The sequence below is a fragment of the Martes martes genome, assembly GCF_963455335.1.
Source record: "Martes martes genome assembly, chromosome: 8".
NCBI classification, from domain to species: domain Eukaryota; kingdom Metazoa; phylum Chordata; class Mammalia; order Carnivora; family Mustelidae; genus Martes; species Martes martes.
Genome location: NC_137895.1, coordinates 30,016,956 through 30,033,442, shown reverse-complemented (window position 1 = coordinate 30,033,442; position 16,487 = coordinate 30,016,956). Strand labels below are relative to the sequence as shown.

Below are 16,487 nucleotides of genomic sequence, written 5' to 3'. Positions count from 1 at the left end.
TATTTTCACCTTAATATAATGTAACAAGTTTTTCACTTTAAGTATGTGCATTTTACTGTATGTGAATCACTCCTTAATAGGGGTCTAACAATTTTTTTTTTAAATTATGAAAGAAAAAATAGGACAAATACACTACAAAGGAGTTCTGAACTCACATATGGGACTTTCTGACAACGGAGTTCACTGCAGGTTGATCAGACTGGGACTTTTTTTTCCCCCCCGGACAAGCTCCTCACACAAACACAGAGCCAATGCCAGAATCTTTAAGTTTCCCTCAACCTCCGGAGCTGGTCAGGATCCTCAGAGAAGACACTTCAACTCTGGCCAGCAGCCTAAAAGCTAAGAGAGGGAAGGCAGCCGGGAATCTTAACATAAATATGTAAACTCAACACGTTCTCAAATTTTAGTATACTTTTGGTGGGAAGCAGAGTTATATGCCACTTATACTCCATTTCTTTAACTGGAAGTCTTAGATAAATACATTTATTGAAAAACTAGGTAATTTTTCATGAATGAAACACAGCATATCACAGATGAAACATCAAATTTTGATAAACGGGTTAAAAGATAAAATTAGAAGGCAAATCTGAAAGAATAAAGAATTAAATGGCTGAAAATTTGGGGCAGGGTGGGAAGAGATGATCTACAACAGCCATAAAAAATTTTTAAGTCGAAACTTTCAAGAAAAAAAATTAATAAAACTCCTTGACCTTGTATTTTGCGCTTTTGGGGAAGGTAACAAAGAAACCCAGTGATTTACACAAGGTCACCTGGCTTTGTACTGGTGAAGGTAAAACTCAAATTTAAATCTGGAGAAATCTAAACATAACATCATAGAGTAAAAACCCAAATCAGAAATTTTAGCTCCAGTCACACATACCAAAAGACACATAGGCTCAAGGTGCCTGGGTGGCTCAGTTGACTGAGTGTCCGCCCTCGGCTCAGGTCATGATCCCAGGGTTCTGGGATCCAGCCCACATCAAGCTCTCTGCTCAGTGGGGAGTCTGCTTCTCCCTCTCCTTCTGCCCCCCTCTCCCCCTACTGCTCTGGTGCTCTCTCTTAAATAAATGAATAAAATCTTAAAAAAAAAAAAAAAAAAGACACATAGGCTCTAAGACACATGGGTGTTTCTAACAAAAGGAGTGAGGCAGCAAGAGGTCCAGAGGCAAAAGTGGATGCGGTAGGTTCCAGCATCCAATCACATATAAAAATATAGCAGAGTTTGACCCCAAAGGCAGGAGAACTGACATTTTACCCTGAATCCACTCTGCAAGCAGGGAAGGGTTGTCTGCTTGCTGTTTGTTTTTCAGATACCAGACATTCAGAGAGTTTGATGCTAGGGGATCTCCTTTTCCTAGACTTTGCCTTCATCTCTTTCCCATGTCACTGATTGACCCTTCTTGTATTCAGTCCTTTACCTGCATTGTTGTCCTCTTAACTCTACAGTTCTCCACAATGGTATCAGCTGTCGGGATTGTCTAAAGACCCTTGTCTGTGATCCCGTTGTAAACAAAGCGTACTTCAAGCAGCACTCCCTTAATTTTAGGCTTAAGTAAGGAAGAATGATAGCAAAGAAACTGAAAATCTTGCATAAGCCTAGATATTAGTAGGGCAGCATGGAGTATGTGCCAATGTCATTCACATGTGTCCCCGTAGGAAAAGAGCATACCCTAACCCATTTCAACTTTTCCTGGTTTCACTGATTTCTGCCTTCACAGATTTCATTTTTTGCTCCTCTTTTGCTCAGAAATTTAAGTATGATAACTATTGCCAGGTTAAAGCAGGATCAAGTCTTAGAATTTCTTCTACAATAATCCTTCACCAACAATTAAGTGTACACAGTTTAAAAGGGTTGGAAGAACAGTCACTGGAAAATGAATGAGCTTTAGAGAGCAACTTTTCTCAAGTGTTTTTTAATATAACAGCTTACATACTATCTATATAAATCACTTGCCTGAATGTCTGAAATTACGACTCATGTATTATAAGCATTTAACATAACTGATAAAGTACAGGCTTTCCTTCCTTCCTTTCTTTTTTTTTTTAATTTTTTAAGATTTTACCTATTTATTTGAGAGGGAAAGAGTGAAAGAGCACAAGCAGGGGAACAGTAGAGGGAGAGGAAGAAGCAGGCTCCCTGCTCAGCAGGGAGCCTGGCCCGTGGCTCCATCCCAGGGCCCTGGGATCATGACCTGCTCTAGGAAGGCAGATGCTTAACCATCTGAGCCACCCAGAAGCCCCCAGGCTTTCCTTCCTTGACCTAAGAAAGGCAGTTAGAATAATAACCATATTATACTATGCTTTAAACTTTAACAGAGACCATATATTACCCTTCTTCCTGATGCCTACAATGATCCCACACCAGGTCACGAGCAAACGGTTCATTCTCAGTTCACAGAAAAGGACTCTCTCAGAAAAATCAGAACCCTCGGCAAACATACATTTAAGAAGTTAGTCCCAACGGTATTTCTATCAATAAAGAGCAAAACAAGAATATCATAGTTGAAATTTTAAACCATAATATATGCTTCAAACTATGGTGTTTCACGTCATGCAACAGGCTAACGGACTACAGATTCAACAAATACGTCGTAAGAACCTCCATTCCAATGAAAGAAAAGATGTCAAAGAACTAACAGGAAAATGAAACTGGTCATTTTAAGATACAAATTTTAGCTTGTATAATGAATTTTAGCTAGTATAATGACTCATTACAATCAGAATAAAACCTAAGAGACAAATTAATTACTAAATTGAAATTAAGAAATGGAAGATCTCCTATACTACATTCTACTGTCCTAGCAACTTTCTATGGAATACAGCTGTCTTCCAAAAGTAAAACAGGTTGTCCTATGAGTCCACCTCAGTTAAAACTGCAAAGGCTAAAAAGGCTTCAGAAATTCACCAAGAAAAATTCCTCAACGTTATCTGCTTTACCTTAACAACTCAAGCCACACAATACCTAAGTCCTTAATCAATAGGCCAAAAAACGCTGACTGGACATTTGCTAGATAAAGTTCTATGTATCCTCGAGAGCCCATGTTCTTATCTCAACTCCTCTATATTATCTCCAAATGAAATTAATGACTACGACAAAAACGATTTATAATAAATGGAAGTGTATGACCCAGACTACACATACAGAGAAATTCAGACAAGAAAGTTAATGAGTGATGACTGAGAAAGGTAGACCAATGCTGAGTTTTGAAGGATGCGAACACTTAGATAAATAAGATCGGGGTCCCATCAGGTGAAAGGAAAAACATAATGAAGTCACAACAAAAGGAATGAGCAGCGTGAACACAGAAGATGGCCAGACTCCATGACTGTCCCGCAGTGGGCAGCAGTCAGCACTAAGTTACTGCAGCACTGCTCTTAACTCCAAGAAAGGTGATTAACAGTTTGACCTATGTGAATAGCACCCCCTGGAGGTGTGCAAAGTGCTAATCCCATTAAGTAATACAGAAAAGTGGTGATCCTGTTAGGTAATATAGAAAAGTAACAGGTGGGACGATCCAGGAAAAGGGATTCTGTGAAATGAGGGAGCGAAGCATTAAACACATTTCCACAGATTCCATCCATATTAACATATCAAAGGATGGGAGAAGAACCAAATGGGAAAACTGCAGAAACCAGCAATCTTGGATTTTACTTTTGCCCCTCTTCCCCTAAAGAACCCCCCCATTAATATTTCTTGAAGCCAGTGTTCTAAAACACACTTTGGAAAATACTGAGCGACTTTGTAAAAGGCCTTCAGAGCTAAGGTGCATGTTGATAAAGAGAAAAATGAGGAACTGTTAGAAGTTTTAGTGAAGAAAGGACAGCAGGAAAGCTATTTAAAAACAAAAAAAAAAGTTCTGGCACAAATATGAAAGATAGATTAAAGCAGCAGATCTGAGCGTTCTGAGAGTAAAAGATTGTTTAATTTCCTTCTGGGAGCAAATTCACTGACTTACTACAGTGAACAATGAATTCGCACTGTTAATAATCGAGTTATTTAAAAAGCATCTTTTAAACAATCAAATCCTTTTTCAGATCTATTTTTCAGAAAGTACAACTTTTCCTTCTAAAGTTACCAGGTCTTTACAGTAGTCATAAGAGCTTACAGTTAGGCAGTATAATCTCAGATTTCACAATGTAAGCAAGCACTGGTCCATTCAAAACTATCTTTATTCTTTACCCCAGAGGCCCAGCTGACAATAATATTAATACAAAGCAGCTATTCCAGAGGTTGGGATACCATACTGTTGGTACTTAGAAGTACCAAGTAATACTTTCACCAAAGAGTTAACTAAATACACGGCATACTGTTTAAAATAGTTAACACTATCCTAGGAAAAATTTAATAAAAAAATGTTTCAAAAGAACATGGTGAAAAGTTTACCCATAGTGTATCTGGATCTCTCTGCCAGAAGTCTTTATTAGTTTCGATTTCCATAGTCATTTGTAAATTATAACCCATGATTCCTAAATATATCCTAAAGCACAGCCAACAAGCCAAAGCTTTTGGAACAAACAACAACAAAAAAATTGTCAACACAGTCTTTAAATGGATTTACTTTGAAATTAATTTCATCATAAAATGTATTTCAAATACAATAAAGGCTATTTACTACTGTGTTATAATGAAGCAAAAACAACTATTTTAGGACTGGTCTTAAATAATCCACATGCAGCATATAGTATTAGATAAAATAGTTTAAAAAGTCAAACCAGTTTACATCAACTGGACCTCAGAGTAGATTGTTACATAAATTGTTATTTAGCGTCTAAGTAAAAGAGCAGTATCTTCTGTCCTAATGCACAGAAGAATAAATTATCAATTAGTTTTATAACATTAATATTATTGAAAAATCATAAGGCACTAACCTGCTGCTTTTGAAGGAACAGCTGCCTGTTGACTGAAATTGATAAGGACCACCATTTATCCACCAATTTATGTCTTTTTAGTCTGAAGGAACATCTAAAGTTTTTCCTTCTAACAAAACGTAAGAGCCAGACTAAAGCACAAATATTCAGTTCTTTACTGACATAGGATTCATTATTTTTACCAAAATAAGTCCCTATGTTCAAGTCACTTGGAAATGGCAGACACGGGGGCATGAAAACAAAAAGAGGAGAACATTCATTAAGAGTTCACAAAGATTAGGGGCACCTGGGTGGCTCAGTGGGTTAAGGCCCCTGCCTTCAGCTCGGGTCATAGTCCCAGGGTCCTGGGATCGAGCCCCACATCGGGCTCTCTGCTCAGCAGGGAGCCTGCTTCTCTCTCTCTCTCTCTCTCTCTCTGCGGCCTCTCTTGCCTGCTTGTGATCTCTGTCAAATAAGTAAAGATCTTAAAAAAATAAAATAAAAAAAAAAGAGTTCACAAAGATTAATAAGTAACTTAACAAATAACCACAGACAGATCTTCTATAGGAAGACAGTGAACACAGGTAACAAAGTATTTTCAATTTACCAGGTTTACAATTGTCACAAAAACCACCCATCACAAATCAAGCATGGGTACGAGAGTCAAAACTATTTGAAAGCACTAACTCTGTGCACAAAGTGAAATAAATCTCTACATCTCTACCACATCATATAATTTTAACCTGGTCATAAATTTAACACGTTTCTCCAAATGCAGCCTGCTGGGCCCCACCCCCAATCTGCTGAATCAGAACTGCAGGGGCAATGCCAGGGAGTCTGCACTGTCAGTCACTCCCCCAGGTGACCCTCAGGCCCACGGATGCTGGAGAACCACTACCTTCCTGGTGAATTTATAGAAAGCTTTTGAATTTCAGGAACTAAAAATCTCCTCTATCGGGGACTTTGTAAACTAAATGTCATTACAAATTAACATTTCAAAAAGATTTATGGAATACATATGTTTGGCAGAAAAACAAGTGCATTAAAAAAATTATAGCCGAAATTGAAAGAAGAAACTTTTAGTACAGGCCACTTTATTTTTGACACAAGATTTAAGACACCCCTAATCATTTCAAAGACCAAGAGGTCTTTGCAAACAAAATTCCTTCCTTAAAGATAATCCAATTCACAATATTAAAAATACAGGGTTTCATACGCATTCAAATTCATTTTACTCATCTGTTAATAAGTAAATCAGGGTATGAACTATTTCCATTATGCCAAATATAAGCAATAGATTATATTTACACAGTATAAGCAAACCTGTCTGTATCTGAGTATTAAATTTACTCTGGTTAGAAACGGATTTTTCATAAACCTATGTAACTTTCATAAATGCACATAAAAACATGTATAATGGAAAGAACAATGGAATAAAAGCAAGAAGCCACCTAGAGTCCAGTTCTGCCTAATCTAAGTGCTCACTATGTGACCTTAGGGCCTAGACAAATCCTTTTTACTAACCTGGGGTGGATGGGGGGAAAGTACAACTATCTTTTTACTCATCTCACAGGTCTATTTGTTGTGAGACTCAAATGAGGCAGTATGTGATATGTTCTGAAATATTGTAAAGAACTTTATAAAACAAAAGCATTATTGCTAAACAAGCAAAATTTGAGAGATACTGTCTTTAGGAGCCTACTGTAAAACAGACTATTACAGAAAAAATGAAGAACATAAAAATTACCTTTCAGATTCAACTACATATTAGGCATTATTGTGTATTCCGTAAATTACAAATAAAATACACATGAATTCATTTCAGTTACCTGACCAATGTCCCCATTTATAACAGACATATTTCATGCATAAAGACAGAAATGAAATTAGATGGGCCACCACCAATTGATAATTGTCAAAACTTGTCACTAAGTATACTATTCTCTCAATTTCCATAATAAAAATTTTTAACAAAACAGTGTATGTGTATGTTTATGTAAAACACTTGTAAAAGCTAAAAAATAAATCTTTTAAAGTTTTTTTATCTTTAAAAAATTTTTTCCCATAACCACTGAATCATTTGCCTTCAATGTTACCACAGATTCTATATATTCTAAAATAAGCTACTCGTGGTACCCTTTTATTTAATTACCTTACCTTCTAGAAAATAGTATTTCCTTCCAACTGGACAAGTAAGGTCTTAATCAAGGTGCAAATATTTAAAAAGTTTCTGCTTCCTGATATTTTTATTCCTTTATTGTTTTGCTCATTCATTACAAAATTCAAGAATAAAAAAGTGAAACCAACCAATTTCAACTGCTTGTATGTGTAACAAAGAATGAAAAAAGGGGGCAAACACTTTTGTTGTTGTTAGTACATAAAAAACTGATAGTTGTAACTGGCCATTCTTAAAACCTGGTTAGCTATACAACTCAGTTCCCATGATAAAAGACTGTTTCTTTCAAAATGAAGTTAAACATATCTGACAAAGGCATTTAGTAAAACTTAACCCACAAATCACAGTTTCTATCAAATTATGCAAAACTGTGTATAATTACTCTACATACATCAACCTAACTGCTCAAATATGTCCTGAACATGGGGCCATATTCCACAGACTGAAAAAGTATAAGCCACTCTTCATCTCAAGCAAATCTGTAATTCAATTTTAACTTAATAAAACATCTACAGCTTAAAAGCTTATGCTTCATAGTGATCTATGAAGAAATCGTAAGTGTTCAATTAAAACTTAAATGCAGATAGAAGGGCAATAATATCTTGTGGTCAGTAATGAAAATTGTATTTGGTAACCTGGATACATTCATTCCTTGAGAGCTAAAATTTGTGTTTCTTCATGCTACATCCGTAGTCACAATTATCAAAAAGTATCCTGTGCCTAAAGAGATAATGTAACTTAAATTTTTTATTTGGGAGAAAGGGGGACAGGAGGGAGCAAGTGGGCAGGGAAGGAAATCTCACCAATTCAGCTGTCAGCTACAGCATTTATTTTCTGAGCATTAAAAACTCCATTTATTTTTGTATGAGACTGCATTTGAGAGGAGCCATATATAGAAACCACTTTTCCCAACATGGTCTTTAATAACTTTGAATGTATGTACTCCTGCTGGAAGTCCTCAAATTTGTATCATTTAAAAGCAAGTAATTATAAAACTCGCAGTAAAGCCATAAAAGGCAGGCCGTTGGAAGATGAAAAAACAAAAAAAAAATTACTATAACCTTACTCAAGGTTAATAATTTTACAGATATTTTGCATGTTTCCTGCAGAATCTGTTAATAGCACAAAAGCTCAAAAGAAACTGTAAAACCATTATCATGCTGGTAGGTACCTCGATTCGGTGGCAATAGGTAGGTTTAAATATCTATTTACAATGCAGCTCTTTCCTTATTTCTTTTCCTAAGTAGGTCCAGACTATCATTACTCCTATGATCATATAAGCACAAATCAAAACTAGTTTCTCACCTCATCTCAGAATTCTACGTTAAATCTCAAGCTTCAATTAAAAAACCAAGACTTCCCACATAATTGCAGGAATCCCCGCTAATACAGAAAAACAGACAATTTCACCTTATGCGTCTAAATGGGGATGTTATAATGATAGCCGCTGCCATAAAAATCAAGAAGGCATACTCTGAATTTTCACCATTTTAATAAAAAAAAATCACGAAATTTTAAATTAAAGGTGGCGCTCTGTCCTCAACTCACCCGATTGTGACTCACTTTTGCAGACTATATGGTAGGAAATAACAGTTACTTTTCAAAGATCTTTGCAGTTACACCCAAACCAAAATCAGGACAGAGTTCCACCCTTAATTACAGCAATTTAACTGTCTCATCCAAAGCAAGGTAGAAACTAAAACGCCCCCCTGAAATCATGGTTAAAGAAGTCCATTTCACACACTAGTTTTTATAGATTCCTTGTAAGAAAAACCTTTCTATTTACTTCAAATTTGAACGCATCATGATGAAAAAGAAAAAAAAGGGGGGGGGTGCCCAAACGAAACGCACAAGTACAAAAAGCAGATTCTCCTCCAATCCCTCTAATTCCCCCAATCCGCCTCTACCACACGCGAGGACAGGGATTCTGGGGAAGGCTGGCAGCAGGGCAGGCGGTGAAGGCCCTTTATTGACTCACGTGGGCCACCATCCAAAGGGTTACACACCCTCTGCTCGAGGACAGCCTCGTACAAAGCAGATCCTTAAAAGTACTTCTTATTATAAAATACACCCACGTTGAGCAAGAGCTTTATTTTAAAATAAGATTGTCCTCAGGTGGGGGAGGTTAAACACAACAAAGGCTTCCATGTTGTAAGACAGTCCAGATATATGCATATACCTATACACATACGAAAAAAACACCCATATAACTAATTCATCATGAACAGCAATCGATACCAACCAACGAGCCATTAGATTATTAATAAACCCAGAAAGTAGCATGCATAACAGCCAAAGGTGACTGCTGGCTGCGCTCTAACCCCAGGGAAGGGTAAAAATACGTGTGTGGAGTAGGGTCCAGCCCTCCCCAGATTCAGAGACCCCCCCCCCACAGACCTCCCTTAGGACCCCCTGCCCCCCTCCCCCGCGCTCGGCGCCCAGCACCGCTGCACCGCGCAGGATGCGAGCACTCCCAGCGCGGCGAGTCCCGCAGAAAACTGGTGAATGAAATGCGCACGGAGTCCAACCTAGCTAGTGACCGCGGCGCAGAACCAGGGGTCGCTAACTAGCTTAGCCACAAGATTCTCCAGCAGGATGGGATAAAGGGAGCACACCCCCCGCCCCCGCAACTATAATGCGGTTCCTTCTACTGACCCTTTCCAAAGAGGGAGTGGAGGACGCACGGGGTTTTTTTTTTGTTTGTTTTGTTTTGTTTTTATTTTTTCCTTTTCAACTAAGTCCAAAAATCTGAATCGGAAGCAGCCGGGAACATCCTGGGGGGGCCAGGCAGGAGACACCGGGAGAGAAGCGAGGCGGCTCTCTAACTCCCGCGGAATCACCGTCCAGTGTGACAACGCATCAATCAACCAGCCTCAGCGAGGGGCCGAAGAGGGGCCCCCGCCCTCAGCCAGCGAAGGGCCAGTAGGGCCAAAGTCGGGGATTAGAGGGTGACCCTCCCGGGGCGCGGGGAAAGAGTGCCGGGCACCGCTGCCCTCAAGGTCACCACACGCCGGGGCGGGGGCGGCCAGCAGCAGGATGGGCTATGGCGCGGCCGAGGCTGCTGGAAGAAGCCGAAGAGCTGCGGGTGTAGACACGAAGCCCCACGGAGCTCCGTTCCTCGGGCTCTGGGCGGGGACTCCTGGCCGGACCCGGCGCTGAGGCGCACGCCGAGGAACCCGCTCACCTTTCCGATCTCCCAGGGCGGGCGCGGCGGGAGACAACCTGCGAGGGGCGCCCCGAACGCCCGCGCCAACTTCTCGGGACTGTGCCGCAGTCCGCTGAGCGCCCAGCGGTCAGGACCCCCGCCGCGACACCCAGACCTCGGCGTTCCGCCCGGCCTCCCCCGCAGGTGACCTGACCCGCCACCACCGCCGCGGGCGGGCGGCAGCCGCCACTCACCTCGCCCGGCAGCAGGAACCATTTTCCGAGGGGGGGAGGTAGGGGAGGCTGCGGGAGGGTCGGGGGGTGGGAGGGAGCGCTGGGGGGCAGCGGGAAGCACGGAGAATGGGGGCTCGGTCCTCTGCTCGTCCGCAGCCGACTCGCGGGGCTCGGGGCGCCACGCGGAGGTGCGGCTACACCTCGAGGATGAGGCGACCGCGGAGCCCAGAGGCTCGGCGTCCACCAGCCGGGGCTCCCTACTCACGCTGCACTGCGAGGAGGCGGCGGCGGAGGAGGCGGCGCCCAGCCCGGCCCCCGCCCAGAGCCCGGCAGCCGCCGAGTGGCCGCCCGCGTCCCCGCAGGACCCGCCTCCTCGGCTCCGCAGAGCCGCACACAGGGCGCGCCGCGCTCAGCACGGGTAGCTCCGCCAGCCTCACGCCGCCGTCCGCAACAGCAGCGGCGGGCGGGGTGCAGCCCCTTTCGTGAGCACCGCAGCCGGGTCCGCTCCGGGCGGGGCCGCAGCCACCCGAGGGCGGACGGCCGAGCACGAGGGAGATGCGCAAAGCTTCTGGGCAGGGGGCCCGTTTGCACCGGGTGGCCCGCAAGATTGCCCGGGTAGGCAGGGGGAGGTGAACGCTCACCCGTTCCGGTCTGGCGCTCCCTTCTTTCCACACCCACACGCCTCCCGCTCCACGCTGGCGGCGCAGCTGCTCCCGCTGCCACTGCCGCCGCCGCCGCCGCCGCCGAAGCTCGCGCCGCCGCTGCTGCCGCCTTGGCTGGGCGCGGTCACGTGACGCAGCCCGCGGGGAGCCTGGGGGCGGGCAAGCGCGCGCGCGCGCGGAGGAAGCGCGGCTGGGACAGGGACTAGGACCCGAGCGCCGTTGAGAGGGCGTTTAAGGGGAGGACCCGGCGAGCGCGTCCCCGGCTGGCGAGCGCGCGACCGGCGATTAGAACTTGCCGCCCGGTCGGGAAAGGGTGTCCGGAGTGAGGGGCGGGGGACTCGCGCCTCCCCGCGCCCCTCCCTCTCTTCCTTCCCCGAGAGCCTCGGTTCGCCGCTGCCCCCGCCCCCTCCCGCTCGCTCCTTTCCTCCTGCTGCTGCCTGCGATTGGCTGAGGATCTCTGACGTCCGTGTTTCCATGACGTATCGGGGCGGGGGAGGGGCGGCGGGGGAGGAGGGGGTGGCTTGGGCGCGCGGGGCGGTGACTCCGTCACTCACAGCTGCTGTTTGGGCGCGGGGCCGCGAGGGTACCGCGAGTGTGGAGGCAGGACAGCGGTGACTGCCGCAGTCGGACGCGGGCACTCTTCACCTCAGGCCCCGCCGGAACCATCCTCAGGCCTGCGCCCCTCCAGAGCCTGGGAGCCGGGCCAGCGGGCGGGCGGGCGGGCGAGGGCGAGTGCCCCTGGCGAGGACAGGTTCAGGCTGACCCCGCGCCAGCGGACATTTGAGCGGCTCCTCGCCGCGTCTCTGCTCCACTGCGTACTGGACTCGCTGCCTGTCCCAGGTCGTGACACACGCTCCGGACTACAAAAGTGCTTCAGCTTGCCCCCTTCTTGAGAAGGAGAGCCCCCCACCCCGACGGGGGCGGGGCGCCAGTGTTCCTGTCCGTCGGGCCCGAGACACCGGGGATCCCCGCTGCAGCGCCCAAGGGGTTAACGCTGGCGTGCCTTAGGATCCGGGCTTAAAATCCCCATGTTTTCCTTTTGGGTTTGCTTTTTCTCCCGGTACCCAGCCGTTGGCTCTTTTAGTTCACTTTGTAGCATCTCGACACTGCACCCTTCTTTCGTGTGGGTGAAAAATGAAAAAACACGGGGTAGTGTGCGGGGTTTGGGTGCTAAAAGGTAACCTGCTTTGCTCAAACTAAGAGAGATTTTGCAAGTTAATAAAAAGGAAACTCCCTGTAGAGACATCTACTTAAAAAATAAAATGGTTTTTCCTTCCTTCACAAACGTGCACACAAGGATGTAAAGATTCGTATCTTGCCTTAGACACCGTGTCCCATCTTCCCCCCAATCGCCTCTATTTGAATTAACCATCGACGCTCTTTCAGGGACCTCATTAGTGCAATTTTCAGTATCGCTTAATCAAAACAAAAAGATAAAATCTGAAGAGTCTCCTCCCTTAACTCCAGGACTGGAAAATTTAATATTTGTAACGTCTTCTTAAAAGCATACAGGCGATGCAAAAGACTTTATTACGTGTGTTCACTCTCTGGTAGCATTTATTTTGAAATATTATAAAGGCTTAGAAACAAAATACATAAAAAGTTTCATAAGCAAAAAACTCCGGGTTAACCCTGTTAAAAATAGGTTTTTTTCCATCAGAGTATGTATCTTGCCAGGTTAGACATTATCTTTTGAGCTGTGCCCTCGACATGCAAAATTAGCACTTGGGCAAAATGACACAGTTCTTCCTTTCTTTAATCACTGTTAAGGAATTGGTTGGTGTGGTAGAATAGCCCTTCCTGACACTATTTCAAGACTTCGTAACAGAAGAATAGATTAACTTTTCAAAACGGCTTAGAGAAATTTAAGAATCATTGGCTTTTGTCCAAATTTTCCTCCAAGGAAGTCGCAATAGAAAATTGAATTATGTATCCTACTTTAATCAAGAATTTGACAAAGTAATATATGAATCATCGGTACAGTACACTAGCAAAATGGATAATAGATTAAACTAGAATGTGTTCATTTTGTGGGTTTGTTGCAATTCCAAATAATAAAATACATGCTTTTAAAGTGTTGTGGTCATGAAAAATTACTCAGCATCTTCATTTTAAGATGTGATTTCAATAGAGTTTTCATTTATGGAGATTATATACATATATATCCTAGAACATATTTATATGCATTTTAATGAAATGTGAGTCACACACACTGATATACTTTCACTGTCATAGTCAAGACGATTGTACTGTGTAATTTGGTTTTTATATTTTCATTCTTCAAATAGCAAAAGAGCCTGAAAACAATACAGAAATAACTGTACACATTACATAAGGAAATTCATTTTTATCTCCAAAAGGTTTATTACCGAGACCACCTTAGTGAGATAATTCTCAATGTAAAAATCAAAAAGATATTGCTTAATTAGCACTTCCTAAAATGGAACTAATTGAATTCAAAGATGCTTCTGTACAAGATACAGCCATATTCTCTAATCTTGGACCTCACTTGTCCCATGGATTTAACTGAACTAAAGATATATCAGTGCATAAAAACAATAAAATAATGCAATTTTTGTTGAATACTTTTACAAAGTTCTTTTAATACACTTTGAATATCTGAATATCTTTTTTTTTTAGTTACAATGCAAAATTTATAAAGGTATTTAAATCCTATGGCAAGTCACTATTTGGGATATTAACATTATTTGAAGATAGGCCATGTTTTCAAAACAGTATATCTTGCAAACTATTAAAGTATATTCCATTTAGTGGAGCAAATCTAAACTGTTGATTATTTTCTGATATGTCAATTGAATCAACATGAATTAATCATGTATAATTCATAGAGACAGTTTTCTAAAATCTTTGTTGTAATTATGTGTAAAAGGAAACATTAAGATCTTTATCCCCAAGAATTCTGTCACATGCATCTAGCAGTAGGACAAAATAAAGATTTACCAACAGCAGCATGTATTTAAAAGCGTATAATTTCCCCATTTTATACATATATGAATGTATTAGTTCTGAGCATTGCAAAATGCTAAAGAAAATTGACACATATAAAGAGGCAGGAAAGAAGAAATATTAAATGCTTCATAAAAAGTAGTTATATTTCTCCAGTTTCCATTAACCTGGATCACCAGAGAGAGATGTCGAGAGAAACATTACTTAGCTGAAAACCACAGGGAACTGTTATCTATTAGTAACAAATTAATTACGTTTGCTGAGTTAAATGAAGTATGACTTCGGGTAAGCCTAAAATGAGCATTTTCAAGTCACATAATGGAAAATTTTTATAGGTGAAAAATGCAAAATGGTTAGTTGTCATCATTTGACAGGAATTATTCAACACCCTGTACTCTTCTAGTTATAAGGCATTTTTTCTACCCCAAATATTATATAATCTAGGTCATAGAGTGTGGTCCTAAATTTAAGTTCCCAAAGATCAAAAAAGGGAAAGCTCATACTTAAATGTTAAGGAGGTTTTCCTAAAAGAGGATTTAGACTTGACTTGTGCCACAAAAGACATATAGGATTTAAATTAACGCAAAAGAGGATGGGCAGGAGAAATGTCCAGAAAAGTACCTGGCAATTAACAAGTTCACCACATCCATTATATTCCTATCCTTTCATTAGCCATGAAACATATATTTACTACCTTTGATATTCTTTACCTCCATACAAGGAGCTCATTTATTTTTCCATTAATAGTGGTGAGTTATAGTGTATCACAGTGCTGTTGTGAGGTTTTGGTGAGATATTTATACAAAGCTCTTAACAGAATGCTTATGCATAGTCAATGCCCAATAAATGTTGTCATTGGTACTCATAAGCATTCATTCTTTATCCCTTACTACTAAATAAATGTACTGCAAATTAAACTGTACATTTTCACTTTACTTACTTCACTTTGATGAATAGGGGTTTATTATTCTCACATTAGAAGTCCAGAGGTAGGTGATGGTATGACAGATTCAGCTGCCCAACACAGCCATCAAGGATCCATGCTCACAAGTTTCTGCTCCACCATCCGCAGTATGGGCTTACTTCACTATGTTTTTTGCTAATAGTGAGAAAATCAGCTGGATTTTTTCACATTCAGGTAGAATCTTACATTTTCCAGGTTTATCAGTGCTTATATTTCTACAGTTTTTCATTGTTGCCCACCTTTTCTTGGACACTCTTGTTTTTCATTACTTTAGAATGTGCAGAAGCATCACCTGTATGAGCTTAACAGTGCAGATCCCGGGGCCATACTGAGTTTCTGACTAAATCTGTTCAGAGAGGATCCAGTGAAAACAGTTTGGACAGTTCCTTTAGGTAGTTTTGAAGCACCTTATCATCTTTTTCTCTCCATTGTTACAATGTTCTTTTGTTGTGTCCTTCATTAGTTCTTCCTTCTCTTTCCCTTGTTGGTTCCAATACTAAATTCCTATATTTGAGCATTTTTCTCTATCCTAACTTCTATAGAGCTCACCTATTTTCATGACTTCAGCCCCTTGAAGACAAAACCAGTGTCACTCATTCATTTATTCATTAACCAGTAGTTGACCCTGACAAATGCCCTCTCAGCTTACTAAGGTAGGAAAACAAAGAAGATGTCTATTTAAGAGGCATTAGCACCAAGGTGATAGTTCATCTATCCATTTATACAAACTAACAGAACCAGGCACATAGTTGGTGCTTAAGATAAAAATAGATTGACATGAATGAATGAACAAGCAAACTATCACCTCTCCAACGATGAATTCTAAATTTATATCCACTGCCTTGCTCTTTTATTCCAGTGACTCCAGGGAACTTCTTTCAGTGTCATTTTTTTTTTTTCTCTTACTGATAGAAATGCTGGAAAGAAGCCAATTTATCAGTCACCAAAAACCAAGCTACTGAAAGTCAATTTTCTGTTTTTTGACTTATGTATTTTTGATGGCAGAGAAAAGGAGGGCATGGGAGATAAGATGAAAATGCTGGTGAGCAGGTGCAGAGGTCAGATGAAGGTAGGATCTAAAGTGGATAGAGGGTATTTGCCTTGAAAATAAAAAGAACATCTCTGTCTCTGATGTAGAAGGAGGCATTAAAAGAAACTGTGAAGGAAAAGTAAAAATTGAAGTTTAGAGGAAGGATGACAGAGGCATATCAATGGCATCCTAATATTCCTTATATAATAGTGCTTATGGTGATCAGCCAGAATTGAGTAAGGCTAAGGACTGGATTGGGAAGATTAAAGAAACTAAAGGATAAGCAAGGGATAGAGAAAATGTTATCTGAGGCCCAAATAAATGTAGAGTATGATTTTACAGCAATTGAGGTTTGCATGATATTCTCTGGTGACTCAGAGTTGGGGTTTCCCATTGCGGTTACAGTTGTTAAGAATTCAAGAGAGTCTGGAGCAGAGCTTCTCAGCAGGGATGGACATGGCA

At 41.8% G+C, this 16,487-nt stretch overlaps 1 protein-coding gene across 1 annotated transcript in view; it reads right to left on the bottom strand.

The window, feature by feature from the left end:
* The window catches only part of ATP2B1 (ATPase plasma membrane Ca2+ transporting 1), a 125,428-nt gene extending 113,969 nt beyond the window's left edge, over positions 1 to 11,459 (bottom strand). The window contains exon 1 of the mRNA XM_080811182.1: positions 11,044 to 11,459. The gene's annotated coding sequence lies outside the window, so the exon portion shown is untranslated. The remainder of the gene's footprint in view (positions 1 to 11,043) is intronic.
* Between the last annotated feature and the right edge of the window lie 5,028 nt (positions 11,460 to 16,487).